This window comes from Myotis daubentonii, chromosome 1, assembly GCF_963259705.1.
Source record: "Myotis daubentonii chromosome 1, mMyoDau2.1, whole genome shotgun sequence".
NCBI classification, from domain to species: Eukaryota; Metazoa; Chordata; class Mammalia; order Chiroptera; family Vespertilionidae; genus Myotis; species Myotis daubentonii.
This window is the reverse complement of record NC_081840.1, coordinates 61,180,300-61,195,264: the sequence shown is the minus strand read 5'-3', so window position 1 is coordinate 61,195,264 and position 14,965 is coordinate 61,180,300. Positions and strand designations below refer to the sequence as shown.

Below are 14,965 nucleotides of genomic sequence, written 5' to 3'. Positions count from 1 at the left end.
TACTTCCTGCTATCACTGGCCAGGCCAGAAAAGGCGCCTGATTCTCCGATCATGGCTAGGGGGCAGGGCAAAGGCGGCCCTGGGGATTGGCCCCTTGCCCAGGCCTGATGCCTCTGGCCTAGGCATCTGGCCAGGGCAGCGGGGACCTGCAGTGTCAACGGGGGGGTGCCGCGATCGGCGGGCTCCGCCCCTGCCCCTGCAGGACGCCTCTGGCTGAGGCATCCGGCCCGGGCAGCAGGGACCTGCATTGGCAGCGGGGGGCGCTGCGATCGCGCGGGCTCTGCCCCTGCCTCTGCAGGATGCCTCTGGCTAAGGCGTCTGGCCCGGGCAGCGGGGACCCACAGCTGCAGCGGCCCCGTGATCGTGGGCTTCGCTTTAGGCCCAGGCAAGGGACCCCTAGCTCCTGGGACTGCCAGCTTTGACCGTGCCCAGCTCCCATCCCTGGCTCCACCCCTACTTCCTGCTATCACTGGCCAGGCCGGAAAAGGCACCTGATTCTCCGATCATGGCTGGGGGGCAGGGCAAAGGTGGCCCCAGGGCCGCCTTTGCCCTGCCCCCCAGCTCTTAGCTCCCCCCTGGGTTTCCGATCACTGTCAGTGGCAGGGGGCTTCTTCCTGCTTTCCCTTTCGCCTCCCTGCATTGTGCCTACATATGCAAATTAACCGCCATCTTGTTGGCAGTTAACTGCCAATCTTAGTTGGCAGTTAATTTGCATATAGCCCTGATTAGCCAATGAAAAGGGTATCGTCGTACGCCAATTACCATTTTTCTCTTTTATTAGTGTAGATTGTTCTTTAGGACCTCACTAACAATGATATAAAACTAGCAGCAAGGTTTTTGAGTAGAAAATACCCTGAACCATGATTTAATCCCCAAAATAAAAATTAAAAAACCAGGAGGTTTCCTTATAACAGCATTTCTGACCATAGGGTCTGTAGATCTCCATGATGTTAATGGAAAATGCAGGGTTGTATGAGCTTGGGCAAGGGAAAATATATCTTCATTTTCACTAACCTCTAACTGCAAATTTAACATTTCTTCAATTATGAATGTAGGATCCAAATCACAGTAGGATTAGCAGTTCTTATGATTTTGTCATCAATAGAAATTATAAATGTTTTCATAACACGTATCATGTGGCAGAAATCTGGAAATATTATTTATGCTAAAATAGTGCTTTAGATTTTAGTAATTATTAGACCTGCTGCTAGAATTTTTTTAATGTTTTAATAAAGAAACACATTTATTATAGCAATGCAATTATTTAAAAGCATCTTGACAAATGTGTTTCAGGATAATCGGTTTACTTTGTTATCCTCTGCTTTGGTTATATGAACTTAATGAGAATATTCTAAGAAGCATGCATAGGTTTCACCAGACTGCTAATAGAGACAATGACACAAAATGAAAAGATAATGGATTCTTGCGCACATCTACTTCTAGCAAAGATGAGGGATGAGAGACTACATTTATGCACCCACCTTAAACAACTTAAAAAATGGATAAAATATATAGAACAATAGTTTAAAGATATTAGACAATAAGTAATGTAATATAATGATACTTAATGAAAGTTGTTTGTTTGTTTTTTTTTAAATGAGGCAAGTCCTATGATTGTCCCAGCTTCCTGTCTCAAGAGTTTCCAGAAAGGGGCACCTCAAACAGATCCCAGTCATTTCCCCAAATTGTGGCGATGGAGTTGAAAATTCAGGGAGACCAAATATGCTAGAAGTTACAAGGCAGACTCCTGGAGAGGAGAGAACTTCTCAGAGAGAGAGTTTGTGAGATCTCCAAGTGCTCTCCGTAAGTCTATTGTGTCCTGCTAAACACAAGGAGGTGATGAAATCACTGTATCTGGAGGAAGAACCTACAAAGGATCAGGTGAAATAGTCCCAAGAGATCACACAGGGCTTGTAATAATTTTTGTTACTATCAGTTATAGTGGAACAACCTGGTAATGCACAGGGCATTAGGTTAGAGCATTCAGGATTATATTGTCTTGGTAATGGTGAAACTTTAGCCCTAGCTGCACTGGTCTGCCATAGCAAAGCTTATTTGCAAGCCTTGAAAAGCTTACCAAATAATTTATTTGAGTCTCAGGAAAAAAATCTCAAGCATATTTAAAAGAATATAAAAATATCCAGCATCCAAAAATGTAAAGTTCATATGTTAATTATGTTAACATTGAACATGTTAAGCATTTAATGAAAATTTACTTATGCATGCAAAAAATCAAAGAAATACCATTATTAGGAGAAAAGATCAATCAATACAAAAAGACTCAGAAATAAAGCAGATGAAAGAATTTGCAAACAAGTATATTAAAGCAATATTATACATATATCCCACATGCTCAAAAAAGCAAAAAGAATATGATCGTGTTAAGGAGAGACATGGGAGATATTTAGAAAGATCCAAATAAAACAGAGATGAGAAATAAGTGTCTCACATTAAAAATACATAGGATGTGCCCCACCCCTTCTCCAGTGAACTTTTGTCGCTCCAAGTTTGGTGGATGGAGTTCTAAGGTCAGGAGTAGCAGTGCACTCGAAGCTCTCCCCATAGTTTCAGTAGCCAGATCCGAGTTTGAAGAGCTGTCCATGAGGGCAGGGACAGTGGAAAAGTTCTGGCTGTAGTCAGACCTGCTGAGAGTGGACATCATCTCCTGGGGTTGCACCATCACAACCCTAGAGGTCAAAGACAGGCAGAGCAGAGCCTCAGATGTGGTGCTTGGCTTTGCCAAGTTGGATGGGATCCTCCAAAAGCAGCCCTACTTTGGAGCAATCGTTGGCAAGGTGGCCAACAGAATTGCCAAAGGAACATTCACATCAGATGGAAGGAGTGTAAGCTGGCCATTAACAACAGGCCCAACAGTCTGCATGCAGGCATCAGAAGGTTTGATAAGGTCCTCTGGACTCCTCAGGTGCTGTCAAATGGCATCCACTTCTCACAAGTCAGTGTAACGGTGAGGAAGGTTACCCTGGGGAGTTAAAAGTATGGGTAACATACACACTGAATGGTGAGGAACTTGCGGTCAGCTATTGAGCACAGGCCAGTGAGACCAAACCGGTCAATCTGTTAAACCATTCTTTTTTCAACCTGGAAAGCCAGGGTTCCCTGAATATATATGACCATGAAGTCACTATAGAATATGATGCCTTTTAACCTGTGGATGAAACTCTGATTCCTTCAGGAGAATTTGTTCAGTGCAGGGAACTATGACCTGATAGCAGCCTTCAGCCAACAGCCAGCAAAAAGTTAGGCCCCTCAGTCAAACAGCTTCAATGAAATGAATTCTGCCAACAACCTGAATAAGCTTGAACTCAGATTCTTTCCAGTTGAGCCTCCAGATGAAAACACAGCCCAGCATCCCTTGATTGCGACCTCATAATATATTTTGTAGATTGAGTCAGTAAGACTTACGGATGGATTGGATGTGGATTCAGTTGAAAGAGGGTCTGAGAGAAGGAAAAATCAAGAAGGATCTAGCTTGATTTGGCACTAAGTGCATGGTGATTTACTAAACTAGAAAAGACCATGGATTAACACGGGGATGATGAACATGGGATCAAGAATTCTCTATTGACTGTACTAACTTTGAGATACCTGTGATGTCTGCAAGGGGAAATATTTAAATTGTAAAACTTGTAAAAAAGACCTGCTATAAATAAATGATAGATTTTATTTTCTTCCTTTTTTTTCCCCTACAGCCTTCCACTTAAATCAATACTAGATCATAGTAATAATTTCTGGTGAAAACTCTATTAAATTTTATTAAAAAGGATTTCATCTCCGTGGCACTACCAAAGATAACTAGCTGAGGGAAAATGTGGAGTAGTGAAGAATATACAGTATTTGGTCCTTCTACTTCAATTTCCTAAATAACACATGAATTTATGAAATAAAATCCATACCTAAAATCAATTCCACTAACTCCTCTATTGACCTTTTCAGCTCTCTAGATCCCTATTCAAATCCACAAGTCAGAGAGTTTTAAAATCTTATGTAGAGACTAAGAAAAATATCTATTTTCTAGGTTTTATTAAGACATGGTTAGTTAGGTGAGGTTAAAGTTGTCTAATTAGCTATCCCAAAGCTGTGTCTTTCTCATTTGCAACCAAAGGACACTCAATTAAAAGGAGGAATTCTCCTCTTGCGAATTCTCAGAACTTATTTAGAAATTACTTAGAATCCAATTTTTATACCCAGGGAGTCTAGTAGGAAGGAGTCAGGCTCATTACTGCTTATCAGAAATTACTTTTCATCTCAAGTCCGTCCCCCCCCCCTTTTTTTTACTTTGAAAGGCCAATTTTGATAAGAAGCAAAGATTTGAGTCAACGAGGGGAAAATCATTCCAAGCAGTGATCAATGAAGCCCAGTTAGCCAGGCTTATTTAGAGTTGCTGAGAAATGTTCTTGCCAATGACCAAAACTTATAAAACAATAAGTACCCTATTCTAAATATGCTTTGGAAGCACTGAAGGAAATGATATATCTGTTATGATTAAAAGTACATCATGGGTTTCTATGCTTCAGGACGAAGGAGCAAAGATACTGAAAACAGGTGATTTGTTAGTATTACCAGATTGTGGGATTTTTTCCTTCATTTTTCAATCTTTTTTGTAGATAATATTGGGGGAGTGGGGAGAATTGAAATGTATTGCAAAAATCCCATAATTTTTATTTAAACTGCAATAGAATCACCAAACTGTGCAAACAACAATTCTCAATTTGCGTATTATATTTATAGTAGATGTTGCAAATAACTATCTTAAATGTTTGGTACCAATAATTGTCTTAACATAATGGAGAAGATATAATGATCTAGAGACTGATTCAATCAAATTTGCTTTGATCTTATGCAATCACTATTAATATTTGCTCTCAGTATGCATATAAGTCCTTTCCACAGCCCACAAGTGCCCCGTGTGGTCTAAGTTGCTTACTTCCTCTTCCTGCTTCTTGCCAACCACTCTTCTCTCACTCTCTCCAGCCCTTCAGGCCTTATTACTTCTTCTTGAATAAACTTACAAATATTTCCATCCTCGGATCTTTATACTTGCTCTTCGCTCTGCCTGAACCATTTTTCCCTTGATCTCCATTCAATTTATCACTGGCTTCACGCAATTCTTAGTTTAAGTGTGACCATCTCAGAGAGGGCTTTGGTGACCGACCACACCATCTTATATTATTGCACTCACATTTCCACCACTCACAACAGTCACTCTCCAACTCATCACACCTTTGATATTTCAAAGTAGCAGATACCACACAATCTTTGAATTACCTTTATTCATTGTATTACTTGTTTATTGTCTGTGTCCCCTCAACACACACGCATGTGCACACACACACATAGATGTAAACTCCATGAACACACAGACCTTGTACCTCCTCCACACCCTTCACCTTTGTATCTGCAGTGCCTAAAACATCACTAGTGTAAAGCAGGCATTCTCTAATATTTGTTGGATATGTAGTTAAGTTGAATATATTAGAACAAGAATCTGAGTTTTGTCTGTCAAATTTTATAATCAAATGACAGTATTATGGCTGGCATTAGTAATAATTATTATTATAACTAGAGGTCTGGTACATGAAATTTGTGAAGGGGTGGGAGAGGTGGGGGGGCTCAGCCCAGCCTGCACACTCTCCAATCTGGGACCTCTTGGGGGTTGTCTGACTGTCAGTTTAGGCCGATTCCCAGGATCGGACCTAAACTGGCATTCGGACATCCCTCTCACAATCCTAGATCACTGGCTCCTAACCGCTCACTTGCCTGCCTTCCTGGTCGCCCCTAACTGCCCGCCCTGCCAGCCTGGTAGCCCTCTGCAACCTGCTTGTTCAGTCATTTGGTCATCCCTCACTAAACCCCAGCTGGCCTGGTTGCCTCACCAGCCTGTTTGTTCAGTCATTTGGTTGTCCCTCACTAACCCCCTGCCGGCCTGATCATCCCATGCAGCTGCTTGTTCAGTTTTTTGGTCGTCCCTCACTAACCCCTCTGCCGGCCTGCTTGTAGGCAGCCATCTTGTGAGGGCATGAAGGTTAATTTTCATATTACCTCTTTATTATATAGGATAATAACTCCTTTAACTTCTTATTGATAGAGTGAGGTACATGGAATATCAGAAAGAGCTTCTTCTTGGAAATTTAATCGCTTTTTGTCATTGGATGAGTCATTCTATTTGAAAGGGAAAATCTGGTCCTCACATGTTAATTTAAGGATTAGCTAAGGTCATCATAGTCACACACACACACACACACACACACACACACACACACAATCCCAAAGGGATAAAACCCATAAGATTAGAACTTCCACAGGCAGAACATATTTGTAAAATATGTGAGGAATGTATGTGTTTCTGTTTGCATACTCACATTTATATCACATTGGAAGAAAAAGGCAATAGGCGTGCATTGGCTCATGTCAATAGGTCCCAGATTTGATCCTGCCACCTGGGCAACACAGTGCTTGTGCAATCTCTGAGGATATTGAATGGTGATTCTTAGATATTGGGTGGTGGGGGGGGTTTGCCTTTTACATCCATCCAGTGTGATTCATTTCAAATCTTGGTACTGCCATGGGGTTTTTTCAGACTACTTCAGTATGATATGTTCTCTCCATTTCTATGACATCCTGTAGAAATTATTGATAATTAAATGTGTTGTCTTGTGCCATTTTTGTTGTCTTAAATTTTTACTTTGGATTCTTTTTGTTTTGATTCTTTGGGACTATTATTTAAAACTTCAGACATTATGTCTCATCTCCCTAACTGGATTTTTGATGTAGAGATGACACTTTAAGCCATTTTTATTCCTCACGGACCCTGGCACTGTGCCTTACATAGCAGGAAAACAATACAGATGTTGTTTGACTGGCAATGCTAGTGCATGAGTGCTTCATCACCATCCCCCATGCCCCATCTAAACCCCTTTTCTCAAGTGGGAAATTTATAGGTGTTTTTATGAAAATTGAACTTCTTCCAATAGTGGCTATGAGTACTGATCTGGAGCTACTCTAGACATAAATATATTTCTTACTCCTCTGACATCAGAGATTAAATCAGTCCTTGGCTGTAATGAACTAAAATTAAGACAACCAAGTTCTTTGGATTCTCAGATAAAACAAAAACCACATTAGTTGTGATGTTTTGTTGTTACTGTTTTTTCCTATTTCTGTGAGCCATAATAAATTGTGATTACTTTGTTCACAGTGAATAGATAAAGAGCCTTCTTTTCCTTATTAAGGTTAGACAAGAATGCAGGTATGCTATCTCTTATAAAGATTACTTCACCTTTAGTGGAGAGGGGGAAGAGTAAACATAAATCTAAAACCTGTTCTTCAAGAACTCGGCCCTGTAACTTCCTGGTCTGGCTTATAATTCATTAAATTCCTTCGCAAAACAGATGGCATTGAAATAGGCACGTGGGCAGAAAGGAAATGCCTGACCATGAAGAGATGTAGTACAAGACCAATTCAATAATACATATGTATGTGGGAAATATTTATTTTTTCAGAAAAGGCTTTTCAGTAAGTAAGAATATCTCAGATTCCAGAAGGGGTAGTAACAATCCACCATAGCAATTGCAGAAACAACCAAGTTCTAAATATAATTAGTTTTTCATTTTTGTATTAGATTTTCAATTGCAAACTGGGTTACACAAGTGTACTCTGCATGGGGCTTCTAATTTTCCCCTGAAGTATTGCTCAAGCTGTTCTTCAGAGGCTCCACAATGTTCTACCTTGTGCTTCACAATTGCCTAATTACATACATCCTTTCCCTTGCAATGCAAAGTCTTCTCCTCCATAAACTCTTTCCTTGTCATCTCTGCCCATAACAAGTTCTCTTGATTCAACTCCTATAGCCCTTACTGCATGTACATCTCATTTAAATCTCAACATATCCAGTAGTTCTTAGTTTATTTTCAAATGGAAGGTGGTTCTGACCAGAGCAAATGGTAAGCATCTTTCAAAGCCCAAGAGTTGTATGGCCACAGCGTATATTGAGGGCATACCAGAGCCATGCCAATGGGGCCCAGAGAGACATATTTTTTAAAACAGTATATACTGTATATAATTTTATTGATTTCAGAGAGGAAATGAGAGAGAGATAGAAACATCAATGATGAGAGAGAATCATTGATCTGTTGGGGATCGAGCCCTCAACCCGGGCATTTGTCCTGACTGGGAATGGAACCCTGACTTCCTGGTTCATAGGTTGATGTTCAACCACTGAGCCACACCTGCCGGGCACAGAGAGACAGATGTTAAAGTCAGAAAAACTTAGATCTGAAGCATGTCTTCATTACATTATTCAGGGCCCACCTGAATAACCCAGAATAAACTCCTCCTCTCAGGAACCTTAACTTAACCACACTTTTTGCCCTATATGGTAATATTTACAGGTTCCAGAGATTCAAACATGGGTGTGTATTTTAGGGGCCACCATTCAGTCTATATAGTGACCCTAACAAGAGATTTCAGTTTTTTGGAGCTATTGTTCCTCATCAGTAAGATGAGGACAATGACCCTTCATTGTCATGGCTATTTAAATATATTTTCCATGTAAAACATGTTTTTCAGGGTCACATAAATGGCAAAAAGTATTTCTCTTGATGGACCACTCACTATTTTTATAATAAGTGCAGCTCCTGAAGCATCCTGGCCCCTAGAGGTGTCTCAGATGTACTTATAAGTATTAAGAGATTTATTCAAATGTCATATGACATGGGCCACCCACCCAACCCACTTTATATATCTGTTGTGATACCTTGTCTTCTTTGCTTCCTGCCAAATCACTGCACCAGTGTCCAGGTCCATGCAAAGGGCCAAGCTTCCTGATACGGGAAGGTCTGCCAGCATTGTGTTCCACAGCAGGGTCTGACTTTCACGAGTCTGAGGTTATTGGTTTGAGGAGCTGCTAAAATAATGCCATGATAGGCGATGTGCTACCACCACTGTGACCTGGCTGGTTTACTCAAACTCTTAAGGTGCCAACGTTGCATTGTTTTCTTTGTAGCTTTCCATGTGCACAAACCACCTTGCCCCCTTGTCAAAATAGAAAGACTCTCTTCTCTCTCTTTTTCCTATGTAATTTAAATACCTCTTCAATTGACAAGTACCATATATGAGTCCACGCACAATTTGGTCAGAACACAAATCAAGGTTACAGTTTCATAGAGTGCCCTACCCCATTGACAAATGAGAGACTGTCATGGACCATGTGGGTTTGTCTGAAGTAGTACTCTCTTAAGAGGTTCTAAAGTTTCTTAGGCAAATATTTAAGTCCACAATTTTTCCAAATATGTATGAATTCCAGTAATACCTAGAGCTGAGATTCAAACTGGAATACTTCATTACTCTCTCTCCTACACATTCTCTCCCTCCCTCTTGCCCCACCCCCACAACTCACAAACACACAGTAAATACACCTTGTGCAGCACTTAGAATGTGGTAGGTGCCCAATAAATGCAAGACTTTCTTCTGTATGTACTCATAGGACTTTACACACATTAAGTAGTCAGTAAGTATGCTTTGACCAGTGAATAGGTGGATCTTTATTATACAAGAAAAATGGAAACATCTCTCATAAAATTGTAGTTACTTAATCTTGGCTTCTAACATCAACCTTGATCATTGCTAAACATCTGGTTATTAGAAATAAGCCCCTAAACATAGACATTTATACATTAATATGTGTGTAAATAATTGTCCATATGCCATTTAAAATTCTCATTTCCTTTATAAAGAGTTGCTTGCAATATTGCCAGTTGTAACCTACGAAGGGGAAAGATCCCTGACTTTATGTTGTAAACCCAGGGAAAGATCTTGCCAAGTCTATAATATATACCTGGTGGTTTTCTTCAGGGAAAGACATGCTTCTTTTGACATACTTTTTTGAAATGTTTTTTAGATGCCAAAATGTTCATATTTGCACAGAGAAAAAAAATAAATATAAGAATTGTGATCCTTATTTTATAAATGAAAACCTAAATACCTAGAAAATTGTAACTTTCTCACATCAACATAAAGGCCTTGTGCTTTCCCTGATTCAAAGTTGGATCATTTCAGAAGAAGTGTGCCAAGTTTCAAGCATTTATTGTGATTTATGTTTCATGGATCAATAATCATCTCTTACCCCTAAAATCATTCTGGATTGACACATTTCAGATCTGGTTGGGGCCAAGGGAATTAAAGTAATTATAATGTAAATATATTGGTATTTATGCTAATGCTTGCTAGAAAATGAAATCTAGAGAATGTGGATTGCCATAAATCCCTAAACCTAGTGTGTTCTCATCAAACATTTGAAGACTGAAAAACAAGAAGGTTGGAAAATTTGTGGGGGCAAAACAACTTGAAAATGTTAGCTAAATGGTAACTTTAGAAGTAGAGTAAGGATGAAAGAATGTAAAAGGCTATTTAATTAGGGGAAAACTTGTAAGGGTTGATCTAGATATATAGGAAATGGGAGTGGGATGGTTTCTCTACCTCCATCACATCCCTTTTACACATTACAGCATTTCGCTTGGGGCATTATCTCTTTTCTTTTTCTGACAGGATGCTAAGGGGAAAAAAACCTGATATAATTCTTTAGCATTTTGGGTTTCTGTAGGGCCTAACCAGACAGCATTGGTGCTATTTAGTAGATTGGATGTGTCTGGTAGAGCAGCAAGTAGAAAAAAGATAAGTCTGAATCCCTTCCTTACTAGCAATGTGATCTGGAAAAAGTTTATTTGCTTCAATGGACAGTAATAATATTGACAGGGTTGTTACGAGGTTCAGATGACACAGTTATGGAACAGTGGTTGGCTGGTGCACATGTTATATAAATAATGGGCTGTGCTACTGTTTATCATTTACTGTGCAAAACCTGATGCTTTCTTGTTGGAAATATATTCCAATCAAGGAAATCAGTAGCTTCAACCTCCATTCTAATTTAAAATTATATGCCCAGCCAGAGTGGCTCAATGGTTGAGCATTGAACTACGAACCAGGAAGTCATGGTTTGATTCCCAGTCAGGGCACATGCCCAGGTTGCGGGCTCAATCCCCAGTGGGGGGTGTGCAGGAAGCAGCAGATCAGTGATTCTCTTTCATCATTGATGTTTCTATTCCTCTATCCCTTACTCTTCCTCTCTGAAATCAATAAAAAATATATTAAAAGAATAAAATTATATGCAGTATCCTATATAATAAAAGGCTAATATGCAAATAGACTGAACTTTGGAACAACCGAATAACTAAGCAACCAGTTGCTATGACGTGTACTGATCACCAGGAGGCATGCACAAAACATGGCGAGCATCGGCCACAGCAGGATGGTGGAGCAGATGAGCAATGGCATCAGACCAAGATGGGGCGCCGGTCACTATCATCGGGGTCAGCCTCTGATGGTTACTGAAAATTCTTTGCTCCCATGTGCCATGGTCCCATGTGGCACTCACACCTGCTGACAGTGCTGGCCCCACTCACACCCGCTGCTGGGGCTGGAACGGCCGATTGCTCGGCACCATCAGTGGATGCAAGCAGGGGCTATTAGCCCTTATTGCCCATCAGGGCTTCTCCACCTCCCCCTGTTCTAGAGGGGCGATGAGGGCAGCAGCCGCCACTTGCACCCACTGCTGGTGCCAGCCCTAATTGCTCTGGGCTGTCAGCGGGTGTGAGCAGGGCTGGTGCCTTCAGTGTGTGGGAGCAGCAGTGGCAGGAACAGAGCTGCTGGCAGACAGGGGACTGGAGACCGTGGGGGGGTAAGCGGGGGCATGGAGGATGGGCTGAGACCCGCCCCTGTGCCCACTGCAGTCTCGTGGCCCACAGTTCCTTTCAAGGTGCATGAATTCATACACTGGGCCCCTAGTTATATATGTTTATGTATATACCTATACCAAAAATGTGTCTATGTGAATGTATATATACATATTTTTTCATATCTATGATTCTTCGTTGTTGAAAAATCAGGGTGCTGACAGTGATTTCCATTATCAGAGTTTTCTCAAGATAGCACATTTGGCTTGAGTTGTCAGCTTTAGTAGAAATGGAGACTATTTCAATCATTGTGATTGAACAGGGCATAAAATGGTCTGGAGACCATCATTTAAACCTTGAGTACTACTTCAGCCAGGAAACTGGCAATGAGAAGCAAAAATCATCAGATTCATGGCCTTAGTTTAAGGGAATGATCTCTGGCATATAAGGAGGGAGAAAGCCAAAGACCTGCTATCAGCCAAGAAGAAAACACTGGAAGAGATTATATTAGATGTGAAGTGAGCTGTGCTATGGGCAACAAGTGCAGAGCAAAGAGGGAACTTTCCCTAAAACTACTTGCTGTTCTCAACACCTTATGTTATACTATTCACAGGTGATAGACTGCAGGCATTAAAGCAACACTTTTCCTTGGTTATCTTTAAAGCAATGATATCAAGAAAGCACAGGTGGCCCAGCTGGGGTACTGTCGGTTGGGCATCGCCCTGTACACTAAAAAGTTACTAGTTCAATTCCCAGTCAGAACACATACCTGGGTTGTGGGTTTGATCCCCAGTTGGAGAATGTATGGAAGGCAACTGATCAATTATCAAACTATGTTTCCCTCTCCTCTCCTTTCCCCCCCCTTCTCCTCCTCCTCCTCCTCCTTTTCTTCTTCTTCTTCTTCTTCTTCTTCTTCTTCTTCTTCTTCTTCTTCTTCTTCTTCTTCTTCTTCTTCTTCTTTCTCCTCCTCCTCCTCCTCCTCCTCTGCCTAAGCAAAGCATGTCCTTGGGTGATGATTAAAAAACAACAACAAAACAGCCTTATAAAAAAAAGAAAGCACAGATCCATTATCAATATACAATAACCAATATTTTAATGGTATGGATGAAATTACCCCACAACTGGTAAACATTCGGGCCGGAGGAAGGAGCCATGCCTCTGGGCTGCATCCATTTTCCATTTACCTTCCCTAGCCCGCTGGAATCCATTCAGGATGGTTCTCAGGACAAAGCCCTTCTACCACACCCCGCCAGGACTGCTCAGAATTTTCTCAGTAGACAAGTTTCCCTAGATTTCCTTTTCCATTAACTCTTGAAGTCTTGAGATCTGTGGGTACATCTAGTCTGTCGTTATCAGCATAATTTCGTACTTAATTTAGGTAAGCAACCCATCTTTTCTGAACTCAGTCGTGTACCAGGTTGGAGGTGGTGGGAGCTATCTGCTGGTGCAGAGTATTTTATCATTGACATAGTTGAGAATTATCAGTGAGTGGTGATGATAAAAGGCAAGTCAACTTTTAGTAAGATATATTGTTTTTAAAGTCTCTACAGCAGGGCATCCCCTTATTGTCTAAGCCTTGGACTGCCGTTGTCTCAACCCTGAGACTTCTGGAACTATTGCTCTAAGGTTGGTTTTTAGGGGGTGGGGCAGGAGTGGGAACATCAAAATGGCCGTTAGTGTTTTGTTTTTATTCTCAGAGGAATTTTCTTAAGTCAAGACATTAAACCTGTTCAGTTATGCATTCATAAGTATTTGTGGAGTACTGTTAGACATATCCCTGTGCTAGATATTAAAGCAAAAGTTAACATAAAAATACATGACTGTTTGGAAGTAGTTTCCAAACTCCCATGTATGCTTACCTGTCCTATTTATATAAATAGATTGCACAGATATACTCACCTACATGATTTTTCCTAAATTGGTATATCAAAAGTACTGTTATTTGCTTAAGATTTTCTTTAAATTGATACATTCTTAAATTTAAAATCATTTTAAAGGGAAATACTTTGTCTCTAAGTAGGTAAATGGAAATTCCTATGGCTTGTGATAAATAGAAGATATGTAAATATAAATACAATGGAAACAAGCCTGATTAATAAGCTATAGCTGAATCTTATGGTCTGTCAAGACCTCCGTTTTTTAAAAGAGAAATTAGCAAAAATAAGGACACACTTTAACCAATATAAGACTTTTTCTCTTAAAGTCATCAAAATTGTTGAGAAGGAAATAGCATTATGATGTGCCTTGTTTCATCTAACACAGTCTTATTACCTAAGATAACCACATTGCATGCTTTCTAAGGCCCTGTATGAGGCTATTGCCACACTTACTGGTGTTGTGTAGAGAAATCTTTTTTATTGAATGCCAGGAATGCTTAGTTAATAGAGATTGTGAATGTAACTTCATTTATTTTCTCTCTTTTTTATCCATTTGTAGGCAGTGCTTTGTCACTGCATGTGTAGCTGTACTAATGTCTTCTTGTTCATTTTCTTTTCTGTTTTCTGTAGAATGCGGAGTCCTGGATTTCTTGACCACAGATTGACAACCTGAAATCCTAAAGACGAGGACTCCTAACGGTAAGGCATGGGTCTCTTCCACATGGAATGATAATACTGTTTGAGTGAAATTTGAACTTGAGAGATTCATTCTTCTTTGGGGAATTTATATCATATAATTTGGATTTTTGCCTCATACTGGCACTAGACATGCTTCACTAAGTGGTCAGGTTAGATTAGCTTTACAGATTGTATTCTTGATTTAGTATAGATCAAAATTAAAGTTTTATTATAATTTTTAAGCCCTCTTTCCAGTTTAGAAAAACACAATAGAATGAGAATAAAGATAAATAATAGAAACACTGCTTGGAACTTATCATTTGAATAACAATTTAGGTCAGTTTGTTGCTTGCCATACTCTGAAAAAGCTTTATGGAGGTGCTTCCAAATTTTAATTAATGTAAAATGTATTGTTTCAGTAACCAAATATATGCACTGTAATGACCATGCCTGACAGGCATCGATGGAGCAGGGAAAGCTGTGTAAAGTGTATAGAGGAAAATACTCCTGATTTTCACCAAGTATTAAGAGTAGAATCAACTGAGACCAAGAAAGACTGCTAATTGACTGGGACATGTGACCAGTTAGTCTCATCAATAGTTGAAGAAACAGGGTTAGGGTGGAAAGCAGTTCTATTCAAACAATGACAGTAGTGTGGGGTGA

General features: G+C 40.2%; 1 long non-coding RNA gene and 1 pseudogene across 1 annotated transcript in view; both read left to right on the top strand.

The window, feature by feature from the left end:
- LOC132219623 (uncharacterized) overlaps positions 1-14,325 on the top strand; it is a 266,808-nt gene extending 252,483 nt beyond the window's left edge. The window contains exon 3 of the long non-coding RNA XR_009449536.1: positions 14,255-14,325. This is a non-coding gene — a long non-coding RNA (uncharacterized LOC132219623). The remainder of the gene's footprint in view (positions 1-14,254) is intronic.
- On the top strand, positions 2,466-3,222 carry LOC132227874 (galactose mutarotase-like; annotated as a pseudogene).
- Positions 14,326-14,965: the final 640 nt, after the last annotated feature.